At 40.4% G+C, this 12,500-nt stretch overlaps 1 protein-coding gene across 1 annotated transcript in view; it reads left to right on the top strand.

Annotated features, from left to right (window-relative positions):
* The first annotated feature begins 1,777 nt into the window (after window positions 1–1,777).
* The window catches only part of LOC119595796 (inter-alpha-trypsin inhibitor heavy chain H4-like), a 54,963-nt gene continuing 44,240 nt past the window's right edge, over window positions 1,778–12,500 (top strand). The window contains exon 1 of the mRNA XM_037944963.1: window positions 1,778–1,970. The gene's annotated coding sequence lies outside the window, so the exon portion shown is untranslated. The remainder of the gene's footprint in view (window positions 1,971–12,500) is intronic.

The following is a 12,500-nucleotide window of genomic DNA, read 5'->3' as shown; positions in this document are numbered from 1 at the left end:
CAGGACTCGGGGAGACACGACTCAGGACTCGGGGAGAGACGACTCAGGACTCGGGGAGACACGACTCAGGACTCGAGGAGAGACGACTCAGAACTCGGGGGGAGACGACTCAGGACTCGGGGAGAGACGACTCAGGACTCGGGGAGAGACGACTCAGGACTCGGGGAGAGACGACTCAGGACTCGGGGGAGAGACGACTCAGGTCTCGGGGGAGAGACGACTCAGGACTCGGGGGGAGACGACTCAGGACTCGGAGAGAGACGACTCGGGACTCGGGGGGAGACGATTCAGGACTCGGGGAGAGACGACTCAGGACTCGGGGAGAGACGACTCGGGACTCGGAGAGAGACGACTCGGGACTCGGGGGGAGACGACTCAGGACTCGGGGGAGAGACGACTCAGGACTCGGAGGGAGACGACTCGGGACTCGGGGGGGAGACGACTCAGGACTCGGGGGGGGGAGACGACTCAGGACTCGGGGGGGGAGACGACTCAGGACTCGGGGGAGAAACGACTCGGGACTCGGGGGAGAGACGATTCAGGACTCCGGGAGAGACGACTCAGGACTCGGGGGAGACACGACTCAGGACTCCGGGAGAAACGACTCGGGACTCGGGGGAGAGACGATTCAGGACTCGGGGGGGGAGACGACTCAGGTCTCGGGGGAGAGACGACTCAGGTCTCGGGGAGAGACGACTCAGGACTCCGGGAGAGACGACTCGGGACTCGGAGAGAGACGACTCAGGACTCGGGGGAGACACGACTCAGGACTCCGGGAGAGACGACTCAGGTCTCGGGGGAGAGACGACTCAGGTCTCGGGGGAGAGACGACTCAGGACTCCGGGAGAGACGACTCGGGACTCGGAGAGAGACGACTCGGGACTCGGGGGGGAGACGACTCAGGACTCGGGGGGGAGACGACTCAGGACTCGGGGAGAGACGATTCAGGACTGAGGAAAAGGTCGTCTAGGACAGCATGCCCTTCGGTGGTCTGCGCGGACGGGGTTCATGAATGGCACGGTGGAAGTGTAATGCTGTTTATATATCTAAACCTATTTTTCTTTGCAACACACAACTACAAACACACACACACACACACACACACCACACACACACACACACACACACACACGCACACACACGCACACACACACACACACACACACACACACACACACACATTGTGAACTTAGGCAACAAAATTTAAAGATAAATTGAGTGTAACAAACGGACTGCTCGTGATTATAAAACACGGTCGTTATAAAATAGTCTTATCAGCAGGGGTAGTAGCAGATATTACAACATTATCATCATCATCTTCGCCAGCATGAAAAAATATGCGTAGTTTTATCTCATGTTGCCGTCTTATTAAATCCAGTCACAGCAGTAAAAGGACCAGCGGTAGCAACATAATAAAGTCCAACATAACACACTAGGAGATGCCTCAACATAAAGAGAATAACATTAACAGATCTAGGATTAAAGATACAGATACATCATACAACATATGAAGATCGTGAGGTTAGATATTTGGACAAGATAAATGCATTTGATAGTGTTCATTGCAGTGAGCGATACCTACGTCTCTAAAAATACCAAGACCATTTTAATCATGAAAGTTTAACTGTTCTATTTAAAGCAAAATCCAATCACGAACTATATTTACTTTCTTTTTTTTTCTCCCAAAATCGGGAAAACGCACAGAAAAATGGCGAAAACTCGGAATTGCCATCTCCAGCAACGTATGGCAACGACGTGTTTACCGTTCGGCTGAAGTCGCGGGCCGGTCAGTCAGCGTGCCCGAGCGACCACGTTAAGACATTGATGGTGCAGGGCGGGATAAGGGGTAGCGTACCGTGTGTGTAGACTTGTGCACACGCTGTGGACCGCTAATGTTTATAATGTGAGGAGCTGTATGTTTCCTCCCTACAGCATAACGGAGCAAAGTGAGATTTTGAGGAATATTACAGGTGGGTGAATCAACAGGGTGGAAAGAGGTTTTTCTGCCGTATGATGCAATTTGGTGCAGTTTAAAATAATGTACTGAGGTTGCGTGGAATGATCTATTGTGCTGTGCTAGGAGTGTGCCTGTGCGTGTGTGTGTGTGTGTGTGTGTGTGCGTGTGCGCGCGCGCGCGTGCGTGTGCGCGAGTGTTTGTTTTTGGCTTGATTGCTTGTGTGTACCACTTTGTACTGTTTGTGTATGTGTACTCTCTTCCCCTCCCTCTCTCTCTTCTCTCTCTCTCTCTCTCTCTCTCTCTCTCTCTCTCTCATCTTCTTTCTCTTTCTATCTCTTTCTGCTCAGTCATCTCTCATTCTTCTCTCTCTTCTCTCTCATCTCTCTCTCCTCATCTCTTCTTCTCTCTCTCTCTCCTCTCTCTCTCTCTCTCCTCCTCTCTCTCCTTCTCTCTCCTCTCTCTCTTCTCTCTCCTCTCTCTCTTCTCTCTTCTCTCTCTCTCTCTCTCTCTCTCTCTCTCTCCTCTCTCTCTCTCTCTCTCTCCTCTCTCTCTCTCTCTCTCTCTCTCTCTCTCTCTCTCTCTCTCTCTTTTTTTTGTCCTCTGCATCTCCCTCTCTCTCTCCCTCCCTCCCTCCCTCCCTCCCTCCCTCCCTCTCATCTTCGAGACAAACTATTACGCGAGGTGTGAAGTCGGGGAGGTCTTGCTAGTTTCGTAGTGTGAAAAGGAAGGGGCGTGGACCATAACCCCCTCCCCCCTTGCCCCTGAAGTGAGAGGAATGACTTATTTTGTGACGTGACCTAGTGGTTTGTAATCTTAGGTCATAGATGATAGGTCTTAACTCGAGAGAAAAGGTGCCATGCTTCCATACTCGTTTTCGTTCTCTCTCTCTCTCTCTCTCTCTCTCTCTCTCTCTCTCTCTCTCTCTCTCTCTCTCTCTCTCTCTCTCTCTCTCTCTCTCTCTCTCTCTCTCTCTCTCTCTCTCTCTCTCTCTCTCTCTCTCTCTCTCTTCTATTCTCTCTCTCTTCTCTCTCTCTCTCTCTCTCTCTCTCTCTCTCTCTCTCTCTCTCTCTCTCTCTCTTTCTCTCTCGCTTACTTTCCGTCTATTCGTCTCATTCCATTTGTCTTCCCTGTTATTATTATTTTTTCTCCCACTTAATTATCGGCATGTCACGCTGTCCTCCCAAGTGAAATCAACGGGACCCGAGAAGTGTGAGGTGCTTGCTCACTGTCTTGCTTCCTCATTCCCCCATCCTCCTCCTCCTCCCCTCCTCCTCCTCCTCCTCCTCCTCCGCTTCTTCCTGATCATCATCTCTGTTATTATAATTGGCGTCGCTATTAATGTCATCATCATTATTGTCGTTGTCACCGCCATCATCATCTTCATCGTTATCGTCACCGTCACCGTCATCATTATCTTCATCTTCATCTCCACATTAACACCATTATTATCATCACCATTCTCATCATCATCATCATCACCATATTTTTCGTCGTGAAATTATCACACTCACTATAAGCACTGTCAGTCACCACCACCATCATTGTCATCAGCCTTTACTATTCTCATCTCCCCTTCATCTTCATTTCTTGCCCCGTCCTCTTCTTCCTCATCATCACGTCTTTCCCCATTTCCTCTGTTACTCACCCGTCATCCTCCTTCGGTAGCCCTGTCGGCCTCCTTCCCGTGTCTTCTCCTTCCTCCCACTTTCATTCTTCACGGTCTTTCTGTCTCTTTCCTTCCCCTCCCTTTGTTTCTCCTTCTAGCTCTCCTTCCTTCCTCTCGTTTTCCTTTTTTTTTTCTTCCTTCTTCCTTTCATATCTCTCCTAACCCTTCTATCTCCTCCCTCCCTCTCTCGCTCCCTCCCTATCTTCCCCCTCCTCTCCGTCCCTCCCTTCACCCCCTCTCTTCTCTTCCTCAGTCCCTCCATAAATTTCCCTTCTTATCTCCACTTCTTACCCCGTCTCTAATGTCGCCATGTCGTAATTAACCACTTTAATTACGTCAAGAGGTCAGGCATGGGGGTCAGGCGATCTATCCTGGCCTCATTTCCTCCTCGTATAAAAAGGAAATTAAAGATGCACAAGAACATCGGGTGGTAAAAAAAATTCGCCTTTGAAAACATGAATGTTAAACAGTGCAGAAATGTATAATGATAAGCGAGAAAAGAAACATGGAAATGCACGTGAAGAAGAAGAAGTAAACGATAAGCGAGATAGAGAGAAAAAAAAATTGTTCATTGAAGCTAAACGACTGTACGAAGAAACAAGTGAACGTCGCGGAGAAAACAATTTTCGTGCAACTGTCTGTCAAAACAAAAGAAAAGCGATGGCGTTGGAAGATCCTCTCGAGCGAAGTCTGGCATGGTTTAAAAAAGCTCAGTCGCCGCGATTGCTTGTGGCTATGAATAATTTTCATGGCACGTTAGACTGTTTGCTCTGTCCTTATTGATGTGTATCTGCATGCATGTACGCACTCGCGGTTGACGTGCTAACATGGGTGTACGTCAATGTGTGTGTGTGTGTGGGTGTGTGTGTGTGTGTGTGTGTGTGTGTGTGAGAGAGAGAGAGAGAGAGAGAGAGAGAGAGAGAGAGAGAGAGAGAGAGAGAGAGAGAGAGAGAGAGAATCCGCAGATGCACAGATGAAGATTTATTTAGAGGATATTGTAAGCATTTTTCTTTTAGAGCTAAATACCCGGTACGTCACACGGGAACACTAGTCTTCGTGCAAACCATACAATTCATCACAGACCACGTCTGTTTTATGACGGATTAGCTGCTGTCATGCAATATACTTTCATGGAGGTTTATTCTTTACTTATTTATTATTATTTTTTTTTTTACTTTTATCTTTTTTTTTTTTTTTTACTTTATTTTTTCTTCTTGTTTTTAAATCGTTTTTTTTTTTTTTTTTTTTTTGTTCAGAAATAATTCGTAAAGGACCTTTTGACATGCACACGTGGAAACAGTATTTGTGCCGAGATCTCTAACAGGGTACGCAGACTCCCTTGTGTTTGTGTAGTCGAACTTGTACACGATGTTTGTACATGAGGATGTGCTTAGAAACTCTGTACAGACGGCTGGTTTGAGATGTGTAAGTACTTTACATGTGTACATTTTTATGTCTCTCTCAGAAGGGAATGAGTTACATATACGTGGGATTATGTGTACATATATACGCTAACGTAATATGGATAAGAGGATACTTTGCAATACACATATGTCTGCAAGTGGTGTCGCATAATTGAAAAATGTACTTCCTCTTGCAGAATGTCTTGAAGGTATGAAACCCAAATGGATTTGAAAGACAGATATTCTAGTCATGTAAGAAATAAAAAAAGAAAAATCTCAAGGCTGCTAAAACTCCACTCCAACAATGCATTTAGTATTCGTATTATTTTTTTCCTCTCTTTTTTATGAGAAAAAAAAAATCCACATTTTATTTTTCTCAACGGTACTAAACACAATGCATTATCTTTTTTTTATTATTATTATCCCTTACACTGCGCCCGCCGAAAGGCCTATCTTTATACCCATTCATAGTCCTATTGGCATGACGGACTTCCCTTCCTTAGACATCTTTTTCCACGAGAAAATGACATCGAACTGACGAAATGAATGAGCTGACGGCGGGGCGGTATATAAGGGGGTCGAAGTGGCGGGCGAAAAAAGGGCCAGGAACCGATTGGGGAAAATTCCTCACGGCAAAATAAGCGGTTACCCAAACGACCGTTTTGTGTCGACCGTGCAGTACCTAACGTTCGCTCGCCCCCCCCCCCTTCCCTCCTCTCCCCCCTCTTCCCTTCCCTCGTCCCTTCTTGATGCAGAGGTAGTTTATAATGTATTTTCTTCTTTTTTTCGTTGTTTTCTTTTCGCTTTCGTTTTCATGTTTCTTCTTTTTTCTCTTCCTCTTTTTTTTCATTATTCTATCGTCATCATAATCAGCACCATAATCATCACCATCACGACCACCACATAACCATCATTTTCTTTTTTTTTCTCCTCTTGGTGGATTTCATTTGTAATACTTAGTTCCACAAAAGAGAAAAGAAAAGAAAAGAAAAAGATGAAACAATCGGTTCGTTTTACCTAACCTCCGTTCTTGGGTTATGTCTATGTATTTGGGATTTTTTCTTGGCTTTTTTTTCCTTTTGAGAATAATCGAATTATGACATCCAATTTCATAAATTTCTGCTTAGCCGGATTTGAACCGACCTTCCCCGCCGCACGAATCCCTTGGCCCATATTTCTTTTCTTTTTCTTTTTCCTTTTTATTTCTTTTTTCTCTCCCTTTTTTCGTTTTGCTTCGTTTTCTTTTTTATCGTTTCCTTTTCTTGTTCTTTTGCTTGTTCTTATCATTTTCTTTTCGTTTACTTTTTATCTTTTTCTTATATTTCTTCCCCTTTTTTACCGCGCGTGAAAACATCAGCTGATAAAGAGAGAGAGAGAGAGAGAGAGAGAGAGAGAGAGAGAGAGAGAGAGAGAAGAGAGAGAGAGAGAGAGAGAGAGGTCACTCTAGCGAGACTACCAACATAACCACTAAACAATACTCTAATTTCTGAACAACGAGCTGGGAGGCGCTATTACCCCGTCAGACAACCCCGCCATAACCCACCTAACCTCAGCGTGCCATAAAACATGAAAGATCTAAAGCGAGGTATTCAGTTTATGCAAATAATCAACACGTGCTGCTTCTCACCCACCCCATCACGTTGGCTGATAAGGGGCGGGGGGACGGTACCAGCTCACGGCCAGGGGACTATTTTTAACATTATTTTTTATTGTTATGCATTTGTTTATTTTAAAATTTTTCCGTTTATTCGGTTATGTATTTGATTCCATTTGTTTATTTAACTCTTGTATCTTTTATTCATTATTCGTTTATTTATCTATTTTTTATTCATTCGTTTATTTATCAATCTATTCATTTATTCGTTTATATATTTGTTTATCTTTGTATTCATCCATTTATTAAGTTATTTTCGTCATTATTTGTACTTTTTTTCTCAAAATTTCACTTCGTTGCGTGAGTATTACAGATACGATCGTGAGAGAGAGGCCGCCTTCTAATTTATTCCCTGAAGCAATTCGCGCTATCTTTGAACACACTGGAAAAAAAAAAAATCAAAATAGAAAAAAAATATATATACACGAATAAAAAAAAAAAAAATAGCGGTACAAAAAAACGCTTTTAAGAAAGCGGTGTTTTAAGACGTAGCAGATTGGCCTGTCTCCACAGTGAGGACGTGACGAGGAGTGACAAGTATTCCCGGGTGCCAAGACCCACAGAGTTTCTTTTCCTTCGAATCTCAGTTTGTTCTGATGTGTCATCTTATAGTAAGTCAATAGGGAATGTATATATTTCATATGTATATATATATATATATATATATATATATATATATATATATATATATATATATATATGTGTGTGTGTGTGTGTGTGTGTGTGTGTGTATTATTGTATGTATGAATATATTATATACCTACGTACACGCACACGCACACGCAAACACACATATAAATACAAATACACACAAACACACACACACACACACACACACAAACACACATACATACACACACACACACACACACACACATACATACATACATATGTTCACACACACATACACACACTTTTATATATATATATATATATATATATATATATATAATATATAATATATATATTAATATATATATATATATATATATATATATATATGTACATATGTATACGTACAAATGTATATATATAGACACAAACACATATACATGCGTGCATTCGTGCTGTGAAACTGACCGGCGCCAAGAAAAAATACGAGATTTTCGGAAAGGGTGTGCACGTTTAACCCTGTCACAGCCTGAGGTACTAAGGGTGAAGTGTCCGCCCTTCGAGGTTAGTTGTCTTCTCAAGAAACATTACGGATTCACTTTATTTTTCTACTTTTTTTTATCATCGTGTTCATTAGGGTGGCGGTCACGTACGTAGTGATAATGTGATTTAGTACGTATCCCCTTCTCGGCTAAGTTATAAGCCCTTTTAATCTCGTTTTCCTCTCCATGTTTAGGTTATGTTTAAGATTTGAGGATATTATTTGTTTCTGTGTTATTATTTTTATTTATTTATTTATTTTTTAATGCTAATATTATTTTTACTATCGATTTTTCTTTCATGTGTTTGTTTATTGTGGTTTGTCTCCTCCTTCTGTCCTTTGACTCGTTTCTTCATCTGTATCCACTTATTACCTTGAAAGGATAATTTGGAATTATGGTTATGGTTTATTAGTATATATATTTATTGATTTTTAGGTTAATTTCTTCTGGCATTTCCTTTTAACACCTTTTTTTTTTTTTTTTTTTTTTTTTTTTTTTTTTTTTTTTATTCATATCATCCGCCTCCTTTCCCATTTAGACTACTTAGATAAAGAAAAATAAGTGTTATTTTATGAGTATTAATATTTATTATGATTATTATTATTTCTTTTTTTGTTATTATTGTTTTATTTACCTTTTTCATTCTTTTCTTCCTCCTCGCTTTACTTGTTACTGTGACAGAAGTTTAAAAAATATATATATTATGATTATTGTAAGATTTTCTGATCATTGGCCCTATTTTTGTTGATTTATTTATCAATTTGCCTGTTTGTTTATTTATTAATTTATTTGCCTCCTCCTCCACCACCACCAACACCACAACCACCACCTCCTCCTCCTCCTCCTCCTCCTCCTCCTCCTCCCCCCTCCAGCTCATCCTCCTCCTCCCCTCCAGCTCCTCCTCCTTCTCCTGTTCTTCCTCCACTTCCCCCTCCCCCTCCACCTCCACCTCCTTCACCACCCCCTCCTCCTCCCCACCTCCCGTTTTTAACACCTAATTGTCATCTCCCTCCTTCCCTTCCTATGTCCTCGTCGTTACCTAAAGGAACAAAGTGGACTTGGACGGAACATAATAGGCAAGTGTTGCTCTCGCTGGGGGTTCTCGTCGTTACAAGGCGGGGGACGACGCGTCTCTCCATTGTTCTTTGTCCTTTTCTTATGGTGCGTGTGTGTGAAGGGGGTTCGGGGTGATGTGTGTGTGTGTGTAAAGGGGGTGATTGTGTGTGTGTGTGTGTTGTTGTTGTTGTTGTTGAGGGAGTGAGTGTGTGTGTGTGTGTGTGGAAGTGTGAGAGAGAGAGATGGATAGAAAAGAAAGAGAGAGAGAGAGGGATAAAGAAAAAGAGAGATGGATATGGAGAGAGGGAGATGGATAGGGAGATAGAGAGAGAGAGAGAGAGAGATACATAGGGAGAGAGAGAAGGATAGGGGGTGAGATAGATAGAGAGGGAAAGAGAGATGAATAGGGAGAGAGAGAAACATTAGATAAGGAGAGAGAGAGAGAGAGGAGAAATTAAGCGTTCCTGTGTCCACATGCTTGTATATCCGTGCATATTTATGTATGTATGCCTATACGTGTCTTTACTAACGCATGTGCATATACTTCCTATGTTGTTTATTTCCTTAAGAAAGAAGACTTAGAGTATTTACGTAACTTTATGCAGATGCTTTATGTTCACTGGATTTAGTTTATGCACCAGGCGTCCGGACACACAGCAACAAAAGAGAAATGATAATAAATAATATATAAACTTCACGCTGAGAACCAGTAAGCTCATTTGCCTCTGTTTAATGACGACGTTACCCAACGAGGATACACGCATGCATACAGATGATAAAATAAATTCATCCACAATAATCTTGCCATTGCATTTGTTTCGTTGTAGAGTGATTTCGAGGAGTAAACTTTTCTTTGAGTGTATTATATCAGTACCTCGGTGTTGATGTAATATATGATTGATAAACATTTTTTAAAAATATGATATGATTAATAAACATTTTTTTAATATGATATGATTGATAAACATTTTTTTGTCTCTTGAGATATACAAGGTTTACTTTATATATATACAGTCTAAGAGGTTATTTATGTTTTATCATATTAAATCAAATATACGCCTTGAGAGATTATATAAAGGTTTTATCTTATATATTTATATACGGTCTAAGAGGCTATTAATGTTTTAAAGTTTAAATCAAATATATCCCTTGGGAGGTTATATGCTCTAAACTTTGCATCAGATATACGAAATTGCGGACGCCAGAGTAATTAGAGCGAGAATAGAATTAATTAACATTAGCTCGTTATATTTGTTGTGATTCATAACCTACTTTCATCACTAATTGTAACTTAATGCAAGCAGATTTCTTGTTGGTATTCAAGACACATTTAACTGTTGCTGTTTTTTCTTTGTGATATTTTTTCTTCTTTCTTTGAATGTCCTGAAATATATTTTAGCAATTATACTTTTTTTTTTGCAAACAAATACTATACTTCAGGAAAAAAACTAAATTATATAGATTCTGCAAATATCTATACCTTTTTTTATGAACAAATCTTATACTTGAAAACAACAACTAACTGTGTCGACTCTGTAAATATTTATAGAAGAGAGAAATGACTTATTATCTCGACATAAAGTATGGAATTAACTACTGGTTTAGCTTGAGAGAAATTCGGTAGCCTTGTAACAGAGACCCTTTGTGCAGAATGTTCACGTGTGTTTTGGCGAACCTGTGACTGATTTGCAATTCGGTCTCGTCACACAGGTCCTAGTGGGACACTTGAGATATTTATTTGTTCCTTCGTTTATTTATATAATTATATATATATATATATATATATATATATATATATATATATATATATGTGTGTGTGTGTGTGTGTGTGTGTGTGTGTGTGTGTGTGTGTGTGTGTGTGCGTGTGTATGTAAAAATATGTGTGTGTGTGTCTGCATGTTTGTATTTCTATGTATGTATGTATGTGTAAATATATTATATATATATATGTATATATATATATATTTTATATATATATATATATATATATATATATATATTATATATATATATATATATATATGTATGTATGTAACTACATATATATGTATATATGTTGGTATTTATTTACCTGTATGTTTGTGTGTACAGTGTCTATGTACTAAATGAATAGCATATGTAGCGATGTTTGCCACTGCTTTTGTTTGGATGCATGTTTGTGGGTACATGTGCAAATATCAGGATAAAAGGTGTGTTTATATATCAGGTGGCTGGCACCTGATATATAAACATTTTATATTCTACATGTGTATCTTCTAGAATGTGTGGGAGCCACTGTGAGAACATTAATGAATGGCCTCTGAAGGTCATTACGTAAGCCTGTTACTCATTCATAATTCTAGATCGCGCGCTACGTGTGTTGCATCTGTGATAAATGAAACAACAACAACAACAGAAAATTATATCGATAAGTACATATAATACAAAAAAAAAGACAGAAAAAACTCAACACCTTATATTTCCGAAATGTATAATAAAAAAAAAAAACTATGCATTCATCGTACACAACAGATCCTGTGCAAAACCTCTCGGTCGGCCGTGTTTCTGGTCGGCCGCCCTGCCGAGAATACAGAAGAGCGGCGTACATGTGTCTCCGGCCAGGGTCGGCGCCGGCGCTGACGTAGAGGGACTTAGCCGTTCGTCTTGTCTCACATATTTTGTCTATTATCTATTCGCTGTATGTCTATTGCGTTATTGTTGTTTGTTCTGTATCTGTTATATCGTCTGTTTATTCGTTTGTTTCTATGCTCGTTCCTTATCTGTTAATAGTCTATGATGTTTGGTCCGTTCTGTATCAATTATATTGATTATTACTATGCGTCCTGCATATATTCTGGTCTGTTATTAACCGTTGTACTGCTATTATATCGTTTATCAACCTCCATATATTCTGTTGTATTATATGTTCTGTTTTCCATTAACTGCTCCATTTCTGTTATATAACGTAGGTACTCGTTCAGTATTTTATAGTTTTCTACAAATTTATCAATTTATCTCTATTCCTTTCTGTATCATGGCCTTAGATTCAGCTTACGAAAGCTTTTCTCCCGCACGAAGGAAAATAAGGAGCGGAAGAGAGGAAGAAAGAAGTGAAAAAGTACGTAGCGAAAAAAAAAAAATGTCCGGGCGAGTGAGCAGACGTCACGGAGGACAGGAAATGGCGTAGGAGAGAAGGGGAGGAGAAGGAGATATGGTAGATAAGGAATAAGGGGAGGGAGAGGATGAAGACGATATGGAGATAGTAGATATGAAAGAGGAAGTGGAGATGAGGAAGAGGATTAGAAGAGAATACATATGGAAATAAAAGGAAGAGGAGGAGGAAAGACAGTAGGTAAAGAAGAGGAGAGGGGAGAGAACAAAGAGAGATAGTACAGAAGAAAAAAGAAAAAGAAAGAGATGGGGGAAGACAGAAGGCAATGAAGAAAAAAAGAGAGAGGATGAGAAGAAACAACTGATAAGGATAAAATGAGGGAACTGATAATAAAAAGGATGAGAAGAAATAACATAAAAACAGAGAGAAAAAGAAAGAAAGGAGAAGGCGAAGAGAGATACAGTAGACTAGGAAGTGAAAGGAAGAAGAAGAAGAGAACACATTAAAAATGAGAAAAGA

This window comes from Penaeus monodon, chromosome 36, assembly GCF_015228065.2.
Source record: "Penaeus monodon isolate SGIC_2016 chromosome 36, NSTDA_Pmon_1, whole genome shotgun sequence".
NCBI classification, from domain to species: domain Eukaryota; kingdom Metazoa; phylum Arthropoda; class Malacostraca; order Decapoda; family Penaeidae; genus Penaeus; species Penaeus monodon.
This window is presented reverse-complemented; position numbering and strand designations above follow the sequence as displayed.